The sequence below is a fragment of the Haliotis asinina genome, chromosome 10 (genome assembly GCF_037392515.1).
Source record: "Haliotis asinina isolate JCU_RB_2024 chromosome 10, JCU_Hal_asi_v2, whole genome shotgun sequence".
Taxonomy (NCBI): Eukaryota; Metazoa; Mollusca; class Gastropoda; order Lepetellida; family Haliotidae; genus Haliotis; species Haliotis asinina.
Genome location: NC_090289.1, coordinates 42,548,350 through 42,556,265, shown reverse-complemented (window position 1 = coordinate 42,556,265; position 7,916 = coordinate 42,548,350).

Sequence of the window (7,916 nt, the reverse complement as noted above, 5' to 3'; positions counted from 1 at the left end):
GGTGGTGGTCTGTTAAAAAATCGAGTCAGGATCACACAATCCAGTGATCTACAACATAAGCATCAATCTGCGCAAACGGGAGCCTGACCACCCCATCCCGTCAGTCGCCTCTTACGACAAGCATAGTCATTTTTTATGGCAAGCATGGGTTGCTGAAGGACTATTCTACCCCGGACCTTCGTGGGTTGGAAGCATAAAGAACAACAGAACACGGATGGTAAGTGTAACTAGTATAATGGCTGGCGATAAGACGAGGAAAACAGATGACTTATCAAACAACCACAATTCAATAAAATGACGATGTATATCAATGCAGTAAATCTAACATGTCTGCTGAATTAAAATAAGTCTTTCCCAAACCCTTTTCTTTGCATCAAGACAGAAGAAAGCGCACAGCTTTTCCATGATGGATGCAACAAAGATGCCGCTTGATGACAACATTCAGATGGTTTTTCCAAATGTTGTAATGCATTCATGCCACATCTCTTGACCTTGTGACCCAAGTACCAGATCAGAGCTTGCAATCAAGAACTGAGAGGAAACGGCACTCATCTGGTTGTGATTGGATTAGTTCAGCTTTCCAACATTCAGTCACATCACAGGAGTTCCTCATTTCAGTGTTGCAATACATCTGTCTGTCTTTTCAACATCATACAACAGAAAGTTACATGGGGAGAGTTTCTGTGATTCACCTCTCAAATCAGATTGAAGGTCAATTTGAAAATACAGGTTAATTCTGCTTTTCAGTATATCATTAATTTCAGAAGTTCCAAATTCTAATTTGAACATGAAACTACCCTGCAAGAACATCAAATTCCTGTGGTATCACCACATCTCAGATCAAGTTCAAGGTCACCTCAAGGTTCAAGGTGATGCCAATTACAAACATTTACGACATTCTCAAACCAACTGGTACCAGACCAGTTGACTGCATACAAATGATGCAACTCTGCAACAAGTAAGTTTACTAAAAAATAACCCACTTTTGATCTTTTGAGGAAAGTTTTAAAAGAGCAGACGTGGCTATTGCAACCCCTTATAGGTGCAAACCTTTACAAGACCCAAAACTATAATTTCTATTTACTGGAGGCTATTCATCTTGTCAAATCAGGCAATAAACATTGAAATCATACCAATAAACTGAATTCAAACACTACTAAATGACAGTTGAACCCCATTTCTTTCTTCGTCAGTAGATTTAGGGTTTCATACTCGTAATTCATGCGACATACATTTATCCGAGAAGTTTGAGAAAGCACATATGTCTACATCCAGTTTGTCTATCAAGAAGATACAGTTATTGCACATTACAATCCTTGCATCAATGAATCACCTAAAACAACGCAACCGAACAATAATTGAACAACACAAGTTATTCCAAACTTCATATTAATTAGGGCTAAAAACAGAGCAAATTAATTCAATCTTCCATTGGGCAAATTAGAGCAAAAATGTTGAATTCTTTAAGAAAATTGACAGATGACAGAGGTTCAAAACACTATGAACAGAAATACACAGGTTACCCAAACTGTGAACTATTCCATGAGTCAAACTTCAAATGTATGTATTTGAAATATTGAAAATAAAAATGTCTGATAAAAGGGAATCAGTTGACATAAAAAGTTGGATCAACTATTGTCACATTTACGTATATATTTCCAACAAATGTTTGCACACAAATATAAGACATTCACAGAATACAAACAATTTAACCATGTGACACACCTGAGAGAACATGACTGAAAACATGCTTACTGCGAGGGACTGTTAAAAAACATTTTCTTCATAACCGTAATGAGTGTGTTTACTTTCAAACCACTTTTTGCAATATTCCAGCAATATCACGGTGGTGAACACCAAAAATGGACTTCACACTTTGTACTCATGTGGGAAATCGAACCCAAGTCTTCAGCATGAAAAGTGAATGCTTTTACCTCCCTCCCCATCCCTCAAGAATACAAGAACACATTAGTGTATTGCTAAATAGATTTTGCTAATGAAGCCTGAAGAATAACGTCACACTTTCTGAAAAACAATGCAGCAATATTCATAGAAAGAATTCTTTGTTAAAGTGATTAAAGTACATCTACAAAGCTGATAATTTAGACTTGATTCAAGTTCTCTACAAAGATGTGCCATATTTAATAATTACATTTATATCAATGTTGAGTTAGAACAAGCTTTCTATGGCTGGCAAACACTGGTAATCTGAAACTCATTTTCATCGGAATCAAACCATAATTTACATGTAAATGGTTTAAATTACAAACGATTTTCAAGAAGGGGAACACATTTGAACCATTAAAACACATCTGTACATTCATATCAGCTGCAATACTCAAACTCAAATGTTACACAAACACTTGCATATCTGGTCATTAAAATATAGATAATAGGGATAAATCCATTTGGTGAGCTTAGAAAGCAAACTTTCCACAAGACAACCAATGAAAACACAAGTGCTACACACAGACGATACCTCCCAATACAATCTCTGTAATACTGCTGCAAGACAACTCCATGATCATAAAGACATACAAACATACTTTTCATTCAAAATCAAAATATTGCTGACACGATATTCAACATAAGTTCTTGAGATAATGTCAATGATCAAAGTGAGTTGTGTATTATGCTGCAGATAGTGATATTCCAACAGGATCATGACAGGGGAAGACAGAACCACATCCCCACATTCGAAGGAACAAAACCCAGACTGATGTCATGACAAACAAACACTTAAACCACTGGACCACCCACCCAGCTGTCACAGTTCGAATTTGAAGCCATCAGCTTCCTAAATATCCCAAATTCACAGGGAATTGATAGAGGAATTTAAACATTCACCAATTTGCCTAAATTTAGAAATGCATATATCAAGGTAGGAAATCTTAAAGTGGATATTTATTACCAAAAACAGATGAACCCTCAGAATACCCAATTCCGTTACTGCAATCAACCTGTCATGGCATTTACTTCATTTAAGTATCGTATCTGTAATATGCTGGATGGTCCTGTAATGTACTGGATGGTTGGTTGTTGTTGTTCAACTCTGCTATCAGCAATATTCAAACTACATGGCAGTGGTTTGTAAATAATCGAGTCTGGACAAGACAATCCTATGATCAACAGCATGCACATTGATCTACGCAATTGGGATATGATTTTGTGTCCAGGAAGTCAGCTACCCTGACCACCTAATCCTGTTTGTTGCTTCTTATAATAATGATGGGTTACTGAAGACCAGTTCTAAATTGGATTGACCCGTGAAGGTTCCGGGGTAGAATAGGCCTTCAGCAATCCATGCTTGCCATAAAAGGCGACTGTGTTTGTTGTAAGAGGCGACTAACAGGATCGCGTGGTCAGGATCACTGACTTGGTTGACACATGTCATTGGTTCCCCATTGCACAGATCAATGCTCATGTTGTTGATCACTGGATTGTCTGGTCCAGACTCGATTATTTACAAACTGTCGCCACATAGCTGGAGTATTGCTGAGTGCAGTGTAAAACTAAACTCACTCACTCACTCTAACTTGGATCTTCATGGGTTAAAAACATGGAAGAGTTGAAAAGAAATGTGACCCCGATTCAGTTGGCTACTAACCCCAATCTTCATAGGTTAGTGAACTTTGTACATCCTCACCCCCAAGTTAAATTGCAACAACACTAAATGGGTCCCTCCCTCTCTCCCTTGCTCTTTAAAACAATAACAGCTTTATACCTGTGACATATTGCAGCGCCATCACAGAGAATTGTATGGAGAGAAACACAGATGACAGTAAATATTCATCTCACCACAGAAGCAGGCCAGAGCTTATCATTAAATCATCAACACTGAGAAATTCAATAATTCTGTTCTCATTAAATCTCTTAGCTATATATTCACATTTTTGTCACATAAAAAGGCAAATTTACATTTCATTCAGTAGTGCATTGATAATTACTCTCCAACTATGAAGCACCAAAAGGATACAGTTTATACATCAGATTTTCCTAAATATACACACGGGGTAAAATATATATATATGTATGTATGTATGTATGAAGTCTCTCTTAACACCATGAGACAAGTACAGTGATGGTCATCGTCAACTAGACAGCTCCAATAAATATGTACAATATACATTTGTATTATACAGTTTGAAGAAGAATAAATTTGCATGACAAGGCATAGATATGAAATAGCATAAACAAAGACTTGGCCAATGAAGGGCAACCTGGTTTTGCTTCATGTGCAAGTGCTCTGATAACTCTTAGAATTATCCAAAACTAATGACTGTGGAGATATTTTAGTTTGTACACATGGCTGGAGACAAAGGTGTTGGCTCATGTTCAATGACAATGCTTCAAGGTATTGTGTCCACCGCATTCCTCTGTCTCTCATTAACTGCTCTGCTTTCATTAATCGCTGAATGAGTTGGACTTACACGTGTAACAGTAATCATATCATGGCGTTTTAGTTTCGTTTTGATGGGATAGCATGAATTGACATGGTCTCACATGTCTAACAATATAGTGGAACCTAAAAGCATGAGTGTGGTGCTGAGAAACCTCGAAACATTATTAAGGACAACAGGGATTTGAACTCATGACTACAATGTCTGAGTCCAAAGGGAGGTAACTCTGAGTACATCCAGCAGAGGGGCACCACTTATTGCTCACAGGAAAAACTTCAACAGTAAAACTACCAGGTGGTTCATTAGTTAGTGATTTGAATCTGCTTTTTGTCATATAATCTCTCATGATCTATGTGGACATTCAATCTGCTTACTGAAAATAGACATAAATCACAAGTACATTTCATGAAGGTTGAATGTGTTCTCAGTTTGTGGAAGAATGAGAGGTATAGTTTTACGCCAATTTTAGCAATATTCTAGAAGTATGAAGACGACAGACACCAGAAATGGGCTTCATACATTGTACCCATGTGGGTAGTCGAACCCAGGACTTTTGTGAGACCAGTGAATGCTTTCACCATTTAGCTATCCTGCTCCAGTGAAGGAATGGAGGGTACACAAAGCTGTAAGTACTGAAAACATACACATACTATGTGTCAGAGAAACAAACAGCAATACATCCATTACTGTGTTTTTACACCCCTAACTCAACCTTATTTGCATAGAATCGATGCAAAATTAGTTTGGTTTTGTGCACAGTGTCGTTTAGGCGTTCAGTCAAAAAGTAACCAGTCAAGAGGTAAAATTATTAAGCACAGGTTTAGTTCTAAAAGACAAAGGATCATTTAAAGATCATATCTGGCTTTGAACTGCTTAACAGCATATCCTGACAAGCAAAGGAATGTAACTCTGCACAACCCAGGATTCTGTATGAGTGTGTTATGGGACTATAAGCCTCAGGGTCATGAATATATAATCCTAGAGAATGCTTTAATATTTGAGTAGATTGTCAACTCTCTTACCAGAGGCCTGAGAAATCTGATCATTTGAACAAGGTTCTATAGTCTTTCACAAACACAAAGTTCACAATCAAACGAACTTAAATTTTACACAACAAATCATCATATACTATCAATGATGTTGGGTGGATTATGATGCCTGGAACACTGTGATAGTTTGACTTGTTTCAGGATCACTGTGTAGAAATAAGTTCTGTACATGATATTGTTTCACATCTAACATATTCTGTACTGAATCACTCTGAAAACGCATGTACAATTTACTTTGTAACACTTCCTGAAAAGACTGCAATGAATCAAATGAAGTTGTTCTTGATATTTGACCATATTTGAGATTATTATCACAACAATGTTGTGCAGATTTGATCTTGTAAGGTGATCAAGTATTCCATCAAGCATGGGTTATCAAGCCGGTGTGTAATACAAAACAACCTTTAACAATACGGCTGATATTCACCAGGCAGGCTGAATAACTGAGGAATTAATCAAATATTTGTTTTGATCATGGAACTAATGCACAGATGTTTTCATGATCCAAAAATAACACTATGACTGAGTGTGCTAAGGTTTGAAAGTTACGATCACCTTACATGAAGACGGCTTTGAGAAAGTGGGCCAGACTGCCCTGTTCGCCAAATGAGATGGCTTAGCTGCATGGGCTGTACAAAACTGCACACGACAAAACCTACAGTCTTTTGAAGATATGTCCTAAACCTATCAACAGTTTCTATGCTTTTCAAGTCTCCAAGTGCATATTAACACAACAGTTAATAACATATGAGCAAGGACAACAAAAGCCATGTCTAATCACAACCTTAGTTCATCAAATACAAAGACCCAATTTAGTTCTAATAAATTCACACATCTCAAACTGATGTACTGATGAATACGATACTCATGTTTTTGACAAAATGATGACATTATTGATGCCGAGGCCATATTACACAGCTGACTACAAAGCACATGATGAAGCCGTGAACAGCAGACAATTATTACATTTGTATTGATATTCTATCCATCATTGTCCTGTCAAGATTGTATGTACAAAACTACTAAACCAATTTGAAATCAAACAAAAATAAGAAAATATAATTTTGAATAAAATGGGAGTATTAGATACAGGAAGTTGTTATGTATTCACAGTTGTTACCAGAGGTAGAAATGAAGCTAACCTATTTGGAATATAGACACCATACCAGTTTACTACCCAATGCCTGAACAAGTTGTCTCCCTTGGGAACAAGTTGCCAACCCTGGGGACAAGTTGTCTCCCCTGTGTACAGCTGCTGCAGGTGAACTCAAATCACACGCACAGTTCAACAATTTGATCCAGTTATGGCCTCTTGGAGAATCTTTTAAGAAAACCTCCTGAGCAAAGACCTTGAATTTGTCACAGAATTTTTTACCATACAATCTGAACCAATCTTGCAAGTATAGTGCCACAGTCACAAACATCGACTTCGAACAAAACCACTACCGTTCAAGGCATGCAGGAAATCCTTACAAAATCAAAGTTTCAAATGAGCTTAAGTAGTTTACTCAAATTTCTCAAATTCAACAATCAACACAACAGAGTCTTTCTCTAAATCTCAATTAATATGCAACAATAACATAGAGATTAACTTCAAAATCAACAAACATACACTCACTCACTTGACATAGGACATACATCGCTAAATGACAGTATGGAACAGGGATGAAACAAAGGGTCCCCCAATGGCATAAAATAGTTATACACCATCAATCGACTGATTCATATTCACCAGGAAGGCAGAATTGACTAAGGAATTAATCATAGAACTGTTTTGATTGTGGAATTCATTCATGATTTGACAAGACAATTTCCTGTCTTACAATTAAACATTTTGCCAAAATTCCTTTTTTGTTAATCTTGATGGTATTATTGAGTAAGATATCCTACAAGTTGTAGACAATGTTTACTGACAGTAACCTAGCTTTTATACACAGATCCAAAAGCTTGATAGAAGCTGTACTTCCAACATTACAATTTACCATGGTCAGTACATGTATGTTCTTCCTTTTAATTTCTCAGGGTCCATCAATCCGTAAACAAATTTTCTTACAGAGCACTGACTAATCAGCATGACCAACGATTTCTACATGTTGCAGAGATTTTCATGTAAGACTTTTTACTTAAGACTTCATTATAAAAAACCATGTACATTGTTGTCACTGCCATTCTATTTTTCTTTACAGAAGCCAGACAGGTACCTCTTGTGAAACTTGTATATTCACAAATAATTTTGTCATTCAGATATTAGAATCTCCAGAACACTAACAGATTTCACAAAAAGGTAAACAATTCACTCTCTGCAATAACAAGTAAATAAAATACAGAATATATAGTTACAGAAAACACAGTATTCAAACATATAGTGTCTATGATCAGTCCTAATCAAGCATATGTATCCAATCTGGTTAATGTTCCAACCTCTGTGTTCCCATACTTTGTGATGGAGTTAGCAGTAGATTCTCAC